At 42.9% G+C, this 19397-nt stretch overlaps 1 long non-coding RNA gene across 1 annotated transcript in view; it reads left to right on the plus strand.

Moving 5' to 3' along the window:
* Positions 1 to 18277, plus strand: part of LOC125409918 (uncharacterized) — a 206836-nt gene extending 188559 nt beyond the window's left edge. The window contains exons 3-4 of the long non-coding RNA XR_015004355.2: positions 17234 to 17360; positions 18083 to 18277. This is a non-coding gene — a long non-coding RNA (uncharacterized LOC125409918). The remainder of the gene's footprint in view (positions 1 to 17233; positions 17361 to 18082) is intronic.
* Positions 18278 to 19397: the final 1120 nt, after the last annotated feature.

Consider the following 19397-nt stretch of genomic DNA (forward strand, 5'->3'; position numbering starts at 1 on the left):
AGTCGTGACCTCGTGGTGAACACAGATTGGTAGAAATGGGTTAAATCAGAATGTGAGAGTTGGCCAAGAAGAGGCTAGATATAATGGGCCAGGCAGTAATTTAACTAATACAATTTCTGTGTGGTTAATTCGGGGGGCTTAAGGTAGCTGGGTGGTGAGACACAGCTGGCCCGCTCCTCTTCCTACTACAAAGGTGGAAATGCCAAAGCATTTAAAAAAGCTTATGTCCTGTTTCACACTCTCCCCAGTGGATCATAAAGGATTACACTTCCCAATATTATCCACAACACTTGTCATTATCTGCTTTTACTTTCTAAGTAGTTACTTCAGAGTGGGCTAGATTTGTACTTCCTTATGGATAATGTTGCACATTTGTGTATATGTGAATTTTAATGTGCATGAATGTTTAGTGAAGGTTTCCAGGAAGCAGCTGAATATGCTAGAAAATGGTAGCTATTTGGCTGGGCTTCTGGGGACTATTAAACCCATCCTTGCCCTCATAGTTACTTCTAGACTACACTACATGTGACTCTCCTAATGTTGAGAGTCTCATCTTTACTAGTATCACAAAACGAAGAGAAAACAAGGGAAATGCAAACATTTTTTTATTAGTTTGTGGTAGACCTGTGATCATCCTCCAATGCTTTAAAAAATTATTATTATTTTTGATACTATTAAATTTACTGTTTTTCAGCAGACTTTTAAGCACATACAGTGGTAGACCCTTGCCTCATGTGTTAAATTCTGGTGTGAGAGGTCTTTTTGTCTGTGTGTTGCTTTTATAATTGTCTGTATTCTGTCAGTCATGGTTTAAATAAATGCTGATTGACCAGGCAGGAGTTGTAGGTGGGAAAAACAGACAGGAAGTGGAAATGATGCAAGGAGAGCAGGAGAATTCTGGGGAGGAGGAAGTTGATTCCCCCCACTCCTGCCCAGATCACCGAAGCAGCAGGATGTGAGCTGCCCAACTGAGAAAGGTACTGAGCGGCCCTGACTTCTAGCAGAGGGCCATTGGAGGGGTGAGTGTGCTTCGGGCCCGTGGCAGGGTCCCGGTGAGGAGGAGCTTGGGCGTTCCCTGACCCCATAGACGCCCAGGTCACTCTGCAGTGCTGGCTCCCCCCTCCCACCTGCCATCCCAGCTCCCATCCAGGTACGAATTCCTATATTTCTCCCTTCCCCCTGGGGCCATAAAATTTCCCCAGCTCAGCTGCCTTGCGAGCTGGGCCTGGGCTGTAGGCACATCCCAGCTGGAGGCAGTTCCTGAGTCTTAAAGGCCTCACTGAGGACAGGTGGACCAGGTGCCAGCTCAGTCACATTCCTGACCAGCAGGGGCCCTGACTTCTAGCAGAGGGCCATCGGAGGAGTGAGTTTGCTTCGGGCCCATGGCAGGGTCCCGGTGAGGAGGAGCTTGGGCGTTCCCCGACCCCATAGACACCCAGGTCACCCTGCAGTGCTGGCTCCCCCCTCCCGCCTGCTATCCCAGCTCCCATCCAGGTACGAATTCCTATATTTCTCTCTTCCCCCTGGGGCCATAAAATTTCCCCAACTCACCTGCCTTGCAAGCTGGGCCTGCATTGGAAGCGCATCCCGGAAAGAGGGAGTGCCTGTGCTTCAATAGCCTGCCTGAGGAAAGGTGGGCATTCTGTCAGTGAAGTTCCTGCCCAAGAAGGGAACCTGACCCGGTACCAGAAGTTCCAATAGAGAGCATTTGAAGTAAGAGATGGGCAGATGCCAAGGCAAGACCTCCTCCAACAATATGAAAAACAACATGAAAACACCAGATCCCAAGGACCCTACAATAGAAGGACTTGAACACCTTAACCCAGAAGAAATGGAAAAAAGTGCCATTATGAAAGCAATAGAGTCCCTTAAACAGGATATGAATAACTCCCTTAATGAATTGGATGAGAAATATAACAAAAAGTTTGAAGAAATGAGTATAGAAATAGATGAGAAATATAACAAAAAGTTTGAAGAAATAAGTAATTCCGTGAATGAGACCCTGAGAAAACAAGAAAAAACAATCAAAGAGGTAAAGGAAACAGTTCAAGAATTGAAAACTGAAATGGAGGCAATGAAGAAAACACAAACCAAGAACCGGCTGGATATGGAAAATCTAGGTAAACGAACGGAGACTACAGAATCAAGCATAACCAATAGAATACAAGAGATAGAAGAACAAATCTCAGATTCTGAAGATACCATAGAGAAAATAAATGCTCTGGTCAAAGAAAATGGCAAATCCAACAAATTCTCTTCACAAAACATTCAGGAAATCTGGGACACAATAAAAAAAACCAAATCTAAGAATAATAGGGATTGAAGAAGGAGAAGAACTGCAGATCAAAAGCCCAGAAAATATATTCAACAAAATTATAGAAGAAAACTTTCCCAACCTAAAGAACGATATTCCTATGAAGGTTCAAGAAGCATACAGAATACTGAATAGATTGGATCAGAAAAAAACATCCCCTCGCCATATAATAATCAAAACACAAAACATTCAGATTAAAGAAAGAATATTAAGAGCTGCAAAGGAAGAAGGTCAACTAACTTATAAAGGTAAACCTATCAGGCTTACCCCGGACTTCTCTATGGAAACCATGAAAGCCAGAAGATCCTGGATAGAGGTACTGCAGAAACTAAGAGACCATGGATGCAAACCCAGACTACTATATCCAGCCAAGCTATCGTTCACTATCAACGGAGAAAACAAAATATTCCAGGATAAAAACAAATTTAAACAATACGTAGCTACTAACCCAGCCTTACAGAGAATATTAGAAGGAAAATCACAACCGAAGGAATCCAACATTCCCAACACTGCCTACAATAACTCAAACATCTAGCTACCATTCACAAGCACAAATCAAAGAAGGACAAAACATACATTCTACTACCTAAAAAAAAAAAATGACTGGAGTCAACAACCACTGGTCATTAATATCACTTAATATCAATGGACTCAATTCACCTATAAAGAGGCACAGACTTAGAGATTGGATACGAAAACAGGATCCAACATTCTACTGTTTACAAGAAACACACCTCAACCACAAAGACAGACACCTACTCCGAGTAAAGGGTTGGGAAAAGGTTTTCCAAGCAAATGGACCTAAGAAACAAGCGGGAGTGGCCATTCTAATATCTAACAAAATCGACTTCAAACTAAAATCAATCAGAAGAAATGGAGATGGACATTTCACACTCATAACTGGAACAATTCATCAGGAAGAAGTCTCAATCCTGAATATCTATGCTCCTAATATAAAAGCACCCACATATGTAAAAGAAACTCTTCTAGAACTCAAGGCAGTCATCAATCCACACACACTAATAGTAGGAGACTTCAACACTGCTCTCTCACCAATGGACAGGTCAATCAGACAGAAACCAAACAGAGAATTAAGAGATTTATTGGAGGTATTGAATCAAATGGACTTAACAGACATCTATAGAACACTCCACCCAAATAGGAAAGAATATACCTTGTTCTCTGCAGCTCATGGAACCTTCTCGAAAATTAACCACATACTCGGTAACAAAGCAAACTTCCACAGATACAAAAAAATATTAGTAACCACCTGTGTCTTGTCAGATCACCATGGATTAAAATTAGAATTCAACAACAATGCTTCCCCCAGGAAGCCAACAAACTCATGGAAGTTGAACAGTCAACTACTAAATCACCCCTGGGTCAAGGAAGAAATAAAGAAAGAAATTAAACTCTTCCTTGAATTTAATGAAAACAAAGACACAACATACTCAAACCTATGGGACACTATGAAAGCAGTGCTAAGAGGAAAGTTCATAGCACTAAGTGCCCAATTAAAGAAAACGGAGCTCCCAGGTCAGCCTGCTCTGCTGGCTCCAGCCTGCTAGCGCCTCCGCCAGCCATCCCAGCTTCCATCCAGAGGGCCATCAGAGGGGTGAGTGTGATTCCGGCCCGCGGCAGGGGCCGGCGAGGAGGAGCTAGGACTTTCCCCGACCCCATAGACTCCCAGGTCAGCCTGCTCTGCTAGCTCCAGCCTGCTAGCGCCTCCGCCAGCCATCCCAGCTTCCATCCAGAGGGCCATCAGAGGGGTGAGTGTGATTCCGGCCCGCGGCAGGGGCCGGCGAGGAGGAGCTAGGACTTTCCCTGACCCCATAGACTCACAGGTCAGCCTGCTCTGCTGGCTCCAGCCTGCTAGCGCCTCCACCAGCCATCCCAGCTTCCATCCAGAGGGCCTTCAGAGGGGTGAGTGTGCTTCGGGCAGCGGCAGGGGCCTGGCGAGGAGGAGCTAGGACCTTCCCCGACCCCATAGACTCCCAGGTCAGCCTGCTCTGCTGGCTCCAGCCTGCTAGCGCCTCCGCCAGCCATCCCAGCTTCCATCCAGAGGGCCATCAGAGGGGTGAGTGTGATTCTGGCCCACGGCAGGGGCCGGCGAGGAGGAGCTAGGACTTTCCCCGACCCCATAGACTCCCAGGTCAGCCTGCTCTGCTGGCTCCAGCCTGCTAGCGCCTCCGCCAGCCATCCCAGCTTCCATCCAGAGGGCCTTCAGAGGGGTGAGTGTGCTTCGGGCCGCGGCAGGGGCCCGGCGAGAAGGAGCTAGGACTTTCCCCAACCCCATAGACTCCCAGGTCAGCCTGCTCTGCTGGCTCCAGCCTGCTAGCACCTCCGCCAGCCATCCCAGCTTCCATCCAGACGGCTATCAGAGGGGTGAGTGTGATTCCAGCCCGCGGCAGGGGCCCAGCGAGGAGGGGCTAGGACCTTCCCCGACCCCATAGACTCCCAGGTCAGCCTGCTTTGCTGGCTCCAGCCTGCTAGCGCCTCCGCCAGCCATCCCAGCTTCCATCCAGAGGGCCTTCAGAGGGGTGAGTGTGCTTCGGGCCGCGGTAGGGGCCCAGCGAGGAGGAGCTAGGACTTTCCCTGACCCCATAGACTCCCAGGTCAGCCTGCTCTGCTGGCTCCAGCCTGCTAGCGCCTCCGCCAGCCATCCCAGCTTCCATCCAGAGGGCCTTCAGAGGGGTGAGTGTGCTTCGGGCAGCGGCAGGGGCCTGGCGAGGAGGAGCTAGGACCTTCCCCGACCCCATAGACTCCCAGGTCAGCCTGCTCTGCTGGCTCCAGCCTGCTAGCGCCAGCCATCCCAGCTTCCATCCAGAGGGCCATCAGAGGGGTGAGTGTGATTCCGGCCCACGGCAGGGGCCGGCGAGGAGGAGCTAGGACTTTCCCCGACCCCATAGACTCCCAGGTCAGCCTGCTCTGCTGGCTCCAGCCTGCTAGCGCCTCCACCAGCCATCCCAGCTTCCATCCAGAGGGCCTTCAGAGGGGTGAGTGTGCTTCGGGCCGCGGCAGGGGCCCGGCAAGAAGGAGCTAGGACCTTCCCCAACCCCATAGACTCCCAGGTCAGCCTGCTCTGCTGGCTCCAGCCTGCTAGCACCTCCGCCAGCCATCCCAGCTTCCATCCAGACGGCTATCAGAGGGGTGAGTGTGATTCCAGCCCGCGGCAGGGGCCCAGCGAGGAGGGGCTAGGACCTTCCCCGACCCCATAGACTCCCAGGTCAGCCTGCTTTGCTGGCTCCAGCCTGCTAGCGCCTCCGCCAGCCATCCCAGCTTCCATCCAGAGGGCCTTCAGAGGGGTGAGTGTGCTTCGGGCCGCGGTAGGGGCCCAGCGAGGAGGAGCTAGGACTTTCCCTGACCCCATAGACTCCCAGGTCAGCCTGCTCTGCTGGCTCCAGCCTGCTAGCGCCTCCGCCAGCCATCCCAGCTTCCATCCAGAGGGCCTTCAGAGGGGTGAGTGTGCTTCGGGCAGCGGCAGGGGCCTGGCGAGGAGGAGCTAGGACCTTCTCCGACCCCATAGACTCCCAGGTCAGCCTGCTCTGCTGGCTCCAGCCTGCTAGCGCCTCCACCAGCCATCCCAGCTTCCATCCAGAGGGCCTTCAGAGGGGTGAGTGTGCTTCGGGCCGCGGCAGGGGCCCGGCAAGAAGGAGCTAGGACCTTCCCCAACCCCATAGACTCCCAGGTCAGCCTGCTCTGCTGGCTCCAGCCTGCTAGCACCTCCGCCAGCCATCCCAGCTTCCATCCAGACGGCTATCAGAGGGGTGAGTGTGATTCCGGCCCGCGGCAGGGGCCCAGCGAGGAGGGGCTAGGACCTTCCCCGACCCCATAGACTCCCAGGTCAGCCTGCTTTGCTGGCTCCAGCCTGCTAGCGCCTCCGCCAGCCATCCCAGCTTCCATCCAGAGGGCCTTCAGAGGGGTGAGTGTGCTTCGGGCCGCGGTAGGGGCCCGGCGAGGAGGAGCTAGGACTTTCCCCGACCCCATAGACTCCCAGGTCAACCTGCAGTCCTGGTTCCACCCTGCTAAACTCTCCCGTCTGCCATCCCAGCTTCCATCCAGGTACAAATTTCTATATTTCTCCCCTCCCACTGGGGCCATAAAATCTCCTCAGCTCAGCTGCCTTGCACACTGGGCCTGCTCTGTAGGTGCATCCCGGAAAGAGGGAGTGCACGTGCTTCAATAGCCTGCCTGAGGAAAGGTAGGCATTCTATCAGTGAACTCCCTGCCCAACAAGGGAACCTGACCCGCTACCAGAAGTTCCAATAGAGAGCATTTGAATGAAGAGATGGGCAGACGACAAGGCAAGACCTTCTCCAACAATCTGAAAAACAACATGAAAACACCAGATCCCAATGACCCTACAACAGAAGGATTTGAACACTCTAACCCAGATGAAGTGGAAAAAAGTGCCATTATGAAAGCAATAGAGTCCCTTAAACAGGATATGAATAATTTCCTTAAGGAACTGGTCGAGAAATATAACAAAAAGTTTGAAGAAATGAGTATAGAAATGGATGAGAAATATAACAAAAAGTTTGAAGAAATAAGTAAATCCATGAATGAGACCCTGAGAAACCAAGAAAAAACAATCAAACAAGTAAAGGAAACAGTCCAAGAATTGAAAACTGAAATGGAAGCAATGAAGAAAACACAAAACGAGAGCCGGCTGGATATGGAAAACCTAGGTAAACGAACGGAGACTACAGAATCAATCATAACCAATAGAGTACAAGAGATAGAAGAACGAATCTCAGATTCTTAAGATACCATAGGGAAAATAAATGCTCTGGTCAAAGAAAACAGCAAATTCAACAAATTCTCTTCACAAAACATTCAGGAAATCTGGGACACAATAAGAAAACCAAATCTAAGAATAACAGGGATTGAAGAAGGAGAAGAACTACAGATCAAAGGCCCAGAAAATATATTTAACAAAATTATAGAAGAAAACTTTCCCAATATAAAGAACGATATTCCTATAAAGGTTCAAGAAGCATACAGAACGCTGAATAGACTGGATCAAAAAAAAAGTCCCCTCGCCATATAATAATCAAAACACAAAACATCCAGATTAAAGAAAGAATATTAAGAGCTGTAAAGGAAAAAGGTCAAGTGACTTATAAAGGTAAACCTATCAGGCTTACACCAGACTTCTCAATGGAAACCATGAAAGCCAGAAGATCCTGGATAGAGATCCTGCAGAAAATTAGAGACCATGAATGCAAACCCAGACTACTATACCCAGCCAAGCTATCGTTCACTATCAACGGAGAAAACAAAATATTCCAGGATAAAAATAAATTTAAACAATTCGTAGCCACAAATCCATCCCTACAGAAAGTAATAGAAGGAAAATCGCAACCCAAGGAATCCAACATTGCCATCACTGCCTACAATAACCCAGACATCTAGCGACCCTTCACAACCACAACTCAAAGAAGAGAAATACACAAATTCTAGTACACACACACACACACACACACACACACACACACACACAAATAATAAACGGAATCAACAACCACTGGTCATTAATATCACTTAATATTAATGGACTCAACTCACCTATAAAAAGGCACAGACTTAGAGACTGGATAAGACAACAGGATCCAACATTCTGCTGTTTACAAGAAACACACCTCAACCACAGAGATAGACATCTACTCAGAGTAAAGGGTTGGGAAAAGGTTTTCCAAGCAAACGGACCTAAGAAACAAGCTGGTGTGGCCATACTAATATCTAACAAAATTGACTTCAAACTAAAATCAGTCAGAAGAGATGGTGATGGACATTTCATACTCTTAACTGGAACAATTAATCAGGAGAAAGTCTCAATCTACACCCCTAATATAAAAGCACCCACTTATGTAAAAGAAAAACTTTTAGAACTCAAGGCAGTCATCAAACTACACACACTAATAGTAGGAGACTTCAACACACCTCTCTCACCAATGGACAGATCAATCAAACAGAAACTCAACAGAGAAATAAGAGAATTGCTCGAGGTAATGAATCAAATGGACTTAACAGATATCTATGGAACATTCTATCCAAAAAGGAAAGAATATACCTTCTTCTCTGCAGCTCATGGAACCTTCTCGAAAATTGACCACATACTTGGTAACAAAGCAAACTTACACAGATACAAAAGAATATTTGTAATCACCTGTGTCTTGTCGGATCAACACGGAATAAAGTTAGAACTCAATAACAATTCGAATTCCAGAAAGCCTACAAATGTGTGGAAGTTGAACAGTCAACTACTGAATCATTCCTGGGTCAAGGAAGAAATAAAGAAAGAAATTAAAGTCTTCCTTGAATTTAATGAAAATAAAGACACAACATACTCAAACCTATGGGACACAATGAAAGCAGTTCTAAGAGGAAAGTTCATAGCACTAAGTGCCCAATTAAAAAAACGGAAAAAGCATATATTGGAGACTTAACAGCACACCTAAATGCTCTGGAAAAAAAAGAAGCAGACTCTCCCAGGAGGAGTAGAAGATTGGAAATAATCAAACTGAGGGCTGAAATCAACAAAATAGAAACACAGAAAACAATCCAAAATATCAACGAAACAAAAAGTTGGTTCTTGGAGAAAATCAACAAGATTGACAAACCCCTAGCCAAACTAATCAAACAGCAGAGAGAGAACACTCAAATTAATAAGATCAGAAATGAAAAGGGGGACATAATCACAGACACAGTGGAAATTCAGAGAATCATTAGATCTTACTACGAGAGTTTATATGCCACAAAGTTGGAAAATGTACAAGGAATGGATTGGTTTTTAGATAAATACCATTTGCCAAAAGTTAAATCAAGAGCAAGTGAACAATCTAAATAGACCTGTTAGTCGCGAAGAATTAGAAGCTGTTATCAAAAACCACCCCACCAAAAAAAGCCCAGGTCCAGATGGTTTCAATGCAGAATTCTACCAGAACTTCCAGGAAGAGCTAATACCTATACTCCTTAATGTATTTCACAATATAGAAACAGAAGAATCATTGCCAAACTCTTTTTATGAAGCTACAGTTACCCTGATACCAAAACCACACAAAGACACAACCATGAAAGAGAATTACAGACCAATCTTACTCATGAACATTGACGCAAAAATACTCAATAAAATACTGGCAAACCGAATACAAGAATACATTAGAAAAATTATCCATTATGATCAAGTCGGCTTCATCCCAGAGATGCAGGGCTGGTTCAACATACGCAAATCTATCAATGTAATCCATCATATAAATAAATTGAAAGAAAAAAACCATATGATCATTTCATTGGATGCTGAAAAAGCATTTGACAAAATTCAACACCCCTTTATGATAAAGGTGCTGGAGAGATTGTGTATACGAGGAACATACATAAATATAATAAAAGCAATATATAGTAAGCCGACAGCTAACATCAAATTGAACGGAGAGAAACTCAAAGCCATTCCACTAAAATCAGGAGCACGACAAGGCTGTCCACTCTCTCCATACCTCTTCAATATAGTGCTTGAAGTACTAGCAATAGCAATAAGACAACATAAGGGGATCAAGGGGGTTCAAATTGGAAAGGATGAAGTTAAACTTTCGTTATTGGCGGACGATATGATAGTGTACATAAGCGACCCCAAAAACTCTACCAAAGAACTCCTACAGCTGATAAACACCTTTAGTAATGTGGCAGGATACAAGATCAACTCCAAAAAATCGATTGCCCTCCTATACACAAAGGATAAAGAAGCAGAGAGGGAAATCAGAGAAACATCACCTTTCATGATAGCCACAAATAGCATAAAATATCTTGGGGTAACTCTAACCAAGGAAGTGAAAGACCTATTTGACAAGAACTTTATGTCCTTGAAGAAAGAAATTGAGGAGGATACCAGAAAATGGAAAGATCTCCCCTGTTCTTGGATTGGGAGAATCAACATAGTAAAAATGGCAATTCTACCAAAAGCAATCTATAGATTCAATGCAATTCCCATCAAAATCCCATCAAACTTCTTCACAGACCTTGAGAGAACAATAATCAAGTTTATATGGCAAAACAAAAAACCCAGGATAGCCAAAACAATCTTATACAATAAAGGAACTTCTGGAGGCATTACCATCCCTGACTTCAAACTCTATTACAGAGCAACAGTATTGAAAACAGCTTGGTATTGGCATAACAACAGAGAAGTCGACATATGGAATCGAATAGAAGACCCGGGTATTAACCCACAAACTTATGAACACCTAATATTTGACAAGGGAGCTAAAGGTATACAATGGAAGAAGGAAAGCATCTTTAACAAATGGTGCTGGCATAACTGGATGTCAACCTGTAGAAGAATGAAAATAGATCCATATCTATCACCATGCACAAAACTCAGGTCCAAATGGATTAAAGACCTCAACATTAATCTGACCACTTTGAAACTCATAGAAGAGAAAGTGGGAAGTAGTCTACAAGATATAGGCACAGGAGACCAGTTCCTAAGCAGAACCCCAGGAACTCAGACATTAAAAGATGCAATGAATAAATGGGACCTCCTGAAACTGAGAAGCTTCTGTAAAGCAAAGGACACTGTCAGTAAGACCAAAAGGCTACCTTCCGACTGGGAGAAGATCTTCACAAATCCCTCATCAGACAAAGGTCTAATCTCCAAAATATACAAAGAACTCAAGAAACTAGACACTAAAACTCTAACTAACCCAATTAAAAAATGGGGTACTGAACTGAACAGAGAATTCACAACAGATGAACTCCGAATGGCCAAAAGGCACTTAAGGTCATGCTCAACCTCCTTAGCGATCAGGGAAATGCAAATCAAAACCACTTTGAGATACCATCTTACACCTGTCAGAACAGCTAAAGTCAAAAACACCAATGATAGCCTATGCTGAAGAGGATGTGGGGTGAGGGGAACACTCATCCATTGTTGGTGGGAATGCAAATTCCGCCACTGTGGAAATCAGTGTGGCGGTTTCTCAGGAAACTGGGAGTCAACCTCCCTCAGGACCCAGCAATTCCACTCTTGGGAATATACCCTAGAGATTCCCTAACATACTACAAAAGCATTTGTTCTACTATGTTCACAGCAGCACTATTTGTAATAGCCAGAACCTGGAAACAGCCTAGGTGCCCCTCAATAGAAGAATGGTTAAAAAAGGTGTGGAACATATACGCATTAGAGTTTTACTCAGCGGTAAAAAACAATGACATCTTGAATTTTGCATGCAAAAGGATGGAAATAGAAAACGCTTTACTGAGTGAGGTAAGCCAGACCCAAAAAGAGGAACACGGTATGTATTCACTCATAAGTGGATTCTAACCATAATTAAATGTCTTTGAGCCTATTATTCGTGATCGTAGAGAAGTTAAATAAGAAGATAAACCTGATGAAGATTATTTAGCTATCCGCCAGGAGGTAGGAAATAGACAAGAGTCCCAGGTAACCTCGGGTGCATGGGGGGGGGGCGTGGGAGGGTTGTTGGAAGGGGAGAGGGTTAGAGAGAAGGGAGTAGGGGAGGAATGGGGAAAGCTTGGTGGCCTGGGAGGGGGAGAGTGAGGAAGGATGAATATGGGAACAGGGAAGAATATATTTCAACTAAGGGAGTCATTTTAGGGTTTACAGGAGACTTGATTATATATGGGATCCCAGGTCCAAGGAGAGATCCCCAGATTGTTCTCTGGACAGAGGAGAGGGTGACTCAACCGGCCGTGGCCCATAACCAAACTGATGTATATTTTGCTTATCACCATAGATCCTTCATCTGGCGAAGGACGGCGATACAGACGGAGACCCACATTGGAGCACCGGACTGAGCCCCCCATGGTCCAAATGAGGAGCAGAAGGAGGAAGAACATGAAAAAGAAAATCAGGACTGCGAGGGATGCTATCACCCACTGATACAAGGGAATGGATCTAATGAGAGTTTACCAAGGCCAATTGGACTAGGACTGAACGAAGACGTGATCTAACCAGATTCTTGGAATTTGGCCGGATTCTCTGAGTGTGGCTGGCCCGAAGTCTTTCTGAAAAGCCATTGAGTATGATACTGGGACTTGTTTCCTCTGCATATACTGGATTTTAGGGATCTAGTCTGTTTGGATACTCACCTGCCTGGTCCTGGAGTGAGGGGTGAGGAACTTGAACTTCCCACAGTGCAGGAAACCCTGACTGCCCTAAGGGACGAAGAGGGAGAAGGAGAGGGAGTGGCGGGAGTGGGAGGGTGTTGGGAAGAGGGGCAGAAATGTAAACTTTTATAATTTAATAAAATTTACTCTCAAAAAAAAAAAAAAAGAAAACGGAGAAAGCACACATTGGAGACTTAACAGCACACTTGAAAGCTCTAGAAAAAGAAGAAGCTGATTCACCCAGGAGGAGTTGAAGACTGGAAATAATCAAACTGAGGGCTGAAATCAACAAAATAGAAACACAGAAAACAATCCAAAGAATCAATGAATCAAAAAGCTGGTTCTTGGAGAAAATCAACAAGATTGACTAACCCCTATCCAAATTAATCAAACGGCAGAGAGAGAACACTCAAATTAATAAGATCAGAAATGAAAAGGGGGACATAACCACAGACACAGAGGAAATTCAGAGAATCATTAGATCTTACTATGAAAGTTTATATGCCACAAAGTGGGAAAATGTAAAAGAAATGGACATTTTTTTAGATAAGTACCATATACTAAAGTTTAACCAAGACCAGGTGAACAATCTTAATAGACCTGTTAGTCGTGAAGAATTAGAAGCTGTTATCAAAAATCTTCCTACCAAAAAAAGCCCAGGACCAGATGGTTTCAATGCAGAATTCTACCAGAACTTCCAGGAAGAGCTAATACCTATACTCCTTAACGTATTCCACAATATAGAAACAGAAGAGTCATTGCCAAACTCCTTTTATGAAGCTACAGTTACCTTAATACCAAAACCACACAAAGACACAACCAAGAAAGAGAATTACAGGCCAATCTCACTCATGAACATCGACGCGAAAATTCTCAATAAAATACTGGCAAACCGAATCCAGGAACACATTAGAAAAATTATCCATTATGATCAAGTCGGCTTCATCCCAGAGATGCAGGGTTGGTTCAACATACGCAAATCTATCAATGTAATCCATCATATAAATAAACTGAAAGAAAAAAACCATATGATCATCTCACTAGATGCTGAAAAACCATTTGACAAAGTTCAACACCCATTTATGATAAAGGTGTTGGAGAGACTGGGGATAAAAGGATCATACCTAAATATAATAAAAGCAATATACAGCAAGCCGACAGCTAACATCAAACTGAATGGAGAGAAACTCAAAGCCTTTCCACTAAAATCAGGAACGCGACAAGGCTGTCCACTCTCTCCATACCTCTTCAATATATTGCTTGAAGTTCTAGCAATAGCAATAAGACAACATAAGGAGATCAAGGGGATTTGTATTGGAAAGGATGAAGTTAAACTTTCGTTATTCGCTGACGATATGATAGTGTACATAAGTGACCCCAAAAAGTCTACCAAAGAACTCCTACAGCTGATAAACACCTTTAGTAACGTGGCAGGATACAAGATCAACTCCAAAAAATCAGTGTCCCTCCTATACACAAAGGATAAAGAAGCAGAGAGGGAAATCAGAGAAACATCACCTTTCATGATAGCCACAAATAGCATAAAATATCTTGGGGTTACTCTAACCAAGGAAGTGAAAGACCTATTTGACAAGAACTTTAAGTCTTTGAAGAAAGAAATTCAGGAGGATACCAGAAAATGGAAAGACATCCCCTGCTCTTGGATTGGGAGAATCAACGTAGTAAAAATGGCAATTCTACCAAAAGCAATCTATAGATTCAATGCAATCCCCATCAAAATCCCATCAAACTTCTTCACAGACCTTGAGAGAACAATAATCAAGTTTATATGGCAAAACAAAAAACCCAGGATAGCCAAAACAATCTTATACAATAAAGGAACTTCTGGAGGCATTACCATCCCTGACTTCAAACTCTATTATAGAGCTACAGTACTGAAAACAGCTTGGTATAGGCATAACAACAGAGAAGTCGACCTATGGAATCGAATAGAAGACCCAGATATTAACCCACAAACCTATGAATACCTAATTTTCGACAAGGGAGCTAAAGGTATACAATGGAAGAAGGAAAGCATCTTTAACAAATGGTGCTGGCATAACTGGATGTCAACCTGTAAAAGAATGAAAGTAGATCCATATCTATCACCATGCACAAAAATCAAGTCCAAATGGATTAAAGACATCAACATTAATTCGTCCACTTTGAACCTGATAGAAGAGAAATTGGGAAGTAGTCTACAAGATATAGGCACAGGAGGCCTCTTCCAAAGTAGGACCCCAGTAGCACAGACAATAAGAGAAACAATGAAAAAATGGGATCTACTGAAACTGAGAAGCTTCTGTAAAGCAAAGGACACTGTCAGTAAGACCAAAAGCCTGCCTTCTGATTGGGAGAAGATCTTTACCAACCCCTCATCAGACAAAGGTCTGATCTCCAAAATATACAAAGAACTCAAGAAATTAGACACTAAAACTCTAATTAACCCAATTAAAAAATGGGGTACTGAACTGAACAGAGAATTCACAACAGATGAACTTCGAATGGCCAGAGGACACTTAAGGTCCTGCTCAACCTCCTTAGCAATCAGGGAAATGCAAATCAAAACCACTTTGAGATACCATCTTACACCTGTCAGAACAGCTAAAGTCAAAAACACCAATGATAGCCTATGCTGAAGAGGATGTGGGGTGAGGGGAACACTCATCCATTGTTGGTGGGAATGCAAACTTGTGCAGCCACTGTGGAAATCAGTGTGGCGGTTTCTCAGGAAACTGGGAGTCAACCTCCCTCAGGACCCAGCAATTCCACTCTTGAGAATATACCCTAGAGATTCCCTAACATACTACAAAAGCATTTGTTCTACTATGTTCATAGCAGCACTATTTGTAATAGCCAGAACCTGGAAACAGCCTAGGTGCCCCTCAATAGAAGAATGGTTAAAAAAGGTGTGGAACATATACGCATTAGAGTTTTACTCAGCGGTAAAAAACAATGACATCTTGAATTTTGCATGCAAAAGGATGGAAATAGAAAACGCTTTACTGAGTGAGGTAAGCCAGACCCAAAAAGAGGAACACGGTATGTATTCACTTATAAGTTGATTCTAACCATAATTAAATGTCTTTGAGCCTATTATTCGTGATCCTAGAGAAGCTAAATAAGAAGATGAACCTGATGAAGATTATTTAGCTATCCGCCAGGAGGTAGGAAATAGACAAGAGTCCCAGGTAACCTTGGGTGCATGGGGTGGGGGAGGGTTGTTGGAAGGGGAGAGGGTTAGAGAGAAGGGAGTAGGGGAGGAATGGGGAAAGCTTGGTGGCCTAGGTTGGGGGGGAGGGAGGAAGGATGAATATGGGATCAGGGAAGAATATATTTCAACTAAGGGAGTCATTTTAGGGTTTACAGGAGACTTGATTATATATGGGATCCCAGGTCCAAGGGGAGATCCCCAGATTGTTCTCTGGACAGAGGAGAGGGTGCCTGAACCGGCCTTGGCCCATAACCATACTGATGAATATTTTGCTTATCACCATAGATCCTTCATCTGGCGAAGGATGGCGATACAGACGGAGACCCACATTGGAGCACCGGACTGAGCCCCCCATGGTCCAAATGAGGAGCAGAAGGAGAAAGAAAATGAAAAAGGAAATAAGGACTGCGAGGGATGCTATCACCCACTGATACAAGGGGACCGATCTAATGAGAGTTTTCCAAGGCCAGTTGGACTAGGACTGAATGAGGACGTGATCTAATCAGATTCTCGGAATTTGGACGGATTCTCTGAATGTGGCTGGCCCGAAGTCTTTCTGAAAAGCCATTGACTATGACACTGAGACTTGTTTCCTCTGCATATACTGGATTTTGGGGATCCAGTCTGTTTGAATACTCACCTTCCTGGACTGGAGGGAGGGGGGAGGAACTTGAACTTCCCACTGGCAGGAAACCCTGACTGCCCTAAGGGACGAAGAGGGAGGAGGCGAGGGAGTGGGGGGAGTGAGAGGGTGTTGGAAAGAGGGGCGGAAATGGAAACTTTTATAATTTAATAAAATTATGTTCAAAAAATAAATAAATAAATAAAAGAAAAAGGTACTGAGCCACATGGCTAAAATAGATCAGAAAAATGGGTTAATCAAGATGTGAGAGTTAGCTAATAAGAAGCCTGTCCTAACGGGCCAATCAGCATTATAACTTATGGAGTCCTCTGTGTGGGTGATTTTCTCTGGGATTAAACAATTGTGGTGACCTGGTGGGAGGACAGAAAAACCCCAACAAACAAGCAGCCTCCATCCAAGCAGGCTCCCCTCATGTTACAGTAGACCTGTGGTCATCCTCCAATGCTTTAAAAAATTATTATTTTTTTGATACTGTTAAATTTACTGTTTTCCAGCAGACTTTTAAGCAGATACAGTGGTAGACCCTTGCCTCATGTGTTAAATTCTGGTGTGAGAGGTCCTTTTGTCTGTGTGTTGCTTTTATTGGTTAATGAATAAAGAACTGTTTTGAGCCTATGGCTGGGAGAAACAGAACTAGGCAGGGAAAGGTAGGCTGTATGTTGTGAGAAGGAAGGTGGAGTCAGAGAGAAGCGATGTAGCTGCTGGAGACAGACGCTGGGAACTTTAGCCAGTAAGCCACTATCACATGGTGATACACAGATTAATAGAAATGGGTTAAATTAAGAGGTAAGAGTCAATAAATAGCTAGAGCTAATGGGCCAAGCAGTGTTTTAATTAATACAGTTTCTGTGTGATTATTTTGGTTCTGGACAGCTGGGACAAACAAATGGCTTCTTGCAACAAAAGTCCATTTAAAGCAATTTGTTTCTGAAAACAGGATCTCATTCTGCAACTCTGCCCAGGATAAAATTTAATGTATAGTCCAGGATATCCTAGAAATCATGACATTCTTTTGACCTCAAACTTCTGAAGGTTGGGATCAGAGACATGAACCACTAAAGCAGGTGACAACTCCATTATTTAATTACTTTATATTCCTTGCTGATCTGCAAATAATAATTGTGTGGGATAAATCTTTATATTTCTGGACTGGCTTCTTTATGAGCATAGCCATACACTTCTGCTTCTCTTACTTTTTTCAAATAAATTCTAGAATCATTTTTTGCAAGCCTCCAGTATAATATAATGTTCATATTTAATTAATATGTATTTTCAATGACAATTTATATTGAAGTTTTGAAATAATTTTTATACTCAAAGAATAAATTGGACTTCAAATATATGTTTTATCTGTATAATTTGGTGTAGAAGTAGTCCATACAATAATATATATATATATATATATATATATATATATATATATATATATATATATATATAAAGATAAGAATAAAATGACACAAATCTAAACATAAAAAGAGGCGCTGACTTGCCAGATGGAGTAGAAAGCAACTCAGGCGTACTCCTGAGTGTTTTAAGACACTGGTTGCATTCCACTTGTCAAATCTGGACAAAATGAAGAGTTAGTTTGTCTTAGTTCTCATCTTAGAAATTGCTATCTACAACTGTGATTATTACAAACAAATTCGCAGCTTGTTTCTGGAGAAGAGTACATAAAGTAGTGTTGACTGTTTGCCTTTAATTGACATTTTTTAGTTGACCTGAGTAGACTTTTCTTTTCCTTCCTTCTGACCAGTCTTTTACTCTCTCTCCTTTTCTATTTTAGATTGAGATCCAGTCTTGAGAAAACTTCAGCTATCACTACCTCTGGAATTACCAATTCGTGTGCAAGGGTCATGTGGGAAGGTCAATGACATTCATCCATTCCTTTAGCAGATCTCTAAGTGAACCCAGTGTCCACTCATTTTTCTTATCTGTGTTGTCATGACCCAGTTTTCATAAAGTTCTGTTTGACTTTTCATTCAGTGAGCATCTTTTCAGTACATTTTCCTTTGTGCTAAATTTATTTAAATTATTTTTGTTGCTTTAACCATATTCATCTTCGATTTAAGGTCTTTTGCACAGCCCTCACAGGGGAGGTATAAGGCATTATTTTAAGCTTTTCTATTCCCTAGTTTATACTTTTATTCTTTCATTGGTTTGAAAAATGAAAATAATTTATTTATACGGATATGAACATATATATATATATATAAAGCAATGTAACTGTGTGTATCTGTCTCTCTCTCTGTTTGTATGTGTGTGTGTGTGTGTGTGTGTGAGAGAGAGAGAGAGAGAGAGAGAGAGAGAGAGAGAGAGAGAGAGAGAGAGAAAGTTATAGTATCAACTTTTAACAACATTGTTAGGGACCACTAATTTAGAAAACTTATTTCCATTAATGATTCATTCACTCAAACTTATAAACTAATTTTGTACACAGTCATTTTTGAACCCTTTACCATAATTCCAAATAATATCTTGGAAAAAAATCAGAATAATCTACTTTTCCTCTGTGCTGATGTTTATTTTACTGATTTAAGACACTCGTTATTCAGTGTGAAGTTTTGATATCGTTGCAAATAGCATTTCCAAAGCAGGGTTTCTTTGTCAACAACAGGTAAATCTTGAATATTTATTACCTTTTATTTTTGAACAATTAAATTTTTTCCTTTCACGTGGTTTTCTGTGAAAAAGATATTGATCCAGTGGGAACAAAATAAAATAAAATAAAGACAGAATATAGTGACAGAGGAAATAAGATTGCAGATGGATGACTATACTCCCACTCAGGCAAAGATGTTTATTGCAATGAGGCACAGGATTAAGTTATGGCTTTAATTATGGTAACCAAGAGAGAAGTGAAATACAGTGTAACACCTAGCTCAAGTTACTTTAATTAAAGAAGAATAAACTGAATATGAAGGGAGCATTTCCTCTGACTCAGAATGCTTCCAGGCCGTTTTACTTTTAATTCTATATATGGGGTATAGCTCGCACAGTTGATGATGTTGTGTGTGTGTGTATGTGTGTGTGTGTGTGTGTGTGTGTGTGTGTGTGTGTGTGTACTGATTCTGATTCTCAGAGAAAGCACAACAAAGAAA

This window comes from Myodes glareolus, chromosome 11 (assembly GCF_982192425.1).
Source record: "Myodes glareolus chromosome 11, mMyoGla1.1, whole genome shotgun sequence".
Lineage (NCBI taxonomy): Eukaryota > Metazoa > Chordata > Mammalia > Rodentia > Cricetidae > Myodes > Myodes glareolus.